The sequence below is a fragment of the Protobothrops mucrosquamatus genome, unplaced genomic scaffold (genome assembly GCF_001527695.2).
Source record: "Protobothrops mucrosquamatus isolate PMUCROS unplaced genomic scaffold, P.Mucros_1.0 scaffold874, whole genome shotgun sequence".
Lineage (NCBI taxonomy): Eukaryota > Metazoa > Chordata > Lepidosauria > Squamata > Viperidae > Protobothrops > Protobothrops mucrosquamatus.
This window is the reverse complement of record NW_015387128.1, coordinates 1349696-1350380: the sequence shown is the minus strand read 5'-3', so window position 1 is coordinate 1350380 and position 685 is coordinate 1349696.

Genomic DNA, 685 nt, shown 5'->3' with positions numbered 1-685 from the left:
ATGGAGTTGGAAGGGACCTTGGAGGTCTTCTAGTCCAAACCCAAATGGTTGTCCAGTTTCTTCTTAAAAACTTCCAGTGTTGGAGCATTCACAGCTTCTGGAGGCAGGTTGTTCCACTGATTAATTGTTCTAGCTGTCGGGAAATTTCTCCTTAGTTCTAGATTGACTCCTTAATTCTAGGTTATTTCACTATGGCCAGGAAAGTTAACAACTGAATAATTATGGATTAGTTAAACAGGAGCTATGCATTCTTCCTGGGCATATTATGCCTCTGCCTTGCATTCAGCCAAGTAATAACCAATTCCAGCCCCACTTGGCTTCTGAGGTTAATCCATATCACTAATGGGCACAAATGACACTTTCTTTTTTTTTTTTTTTTTTTTTTTTTTTTTTTTTTTTTTTTTTTTTTTTTTTTTTTTTTTTTTTTTTTTATTTAACTTATATGCCGCCCTTCTCCCCATGGGACTCAGGGCGGCTCACAGCATATTAAAACAATATAAAACATTTCCCCTATAAAAGCCAATTAAAAACCAAATATTTATAGCTGTGTCTTATTAAAATCATTAAAATTGTCCCTATTTAAAATTCACCCTAGGTCAGTCCCGCTTGCTGAAAAAGCCATGTCTTGAGGGCGCGGCGGAAGGTTAGGAGATCCGGAATCGTCCGGATCTCGGGGGGTAGTTCG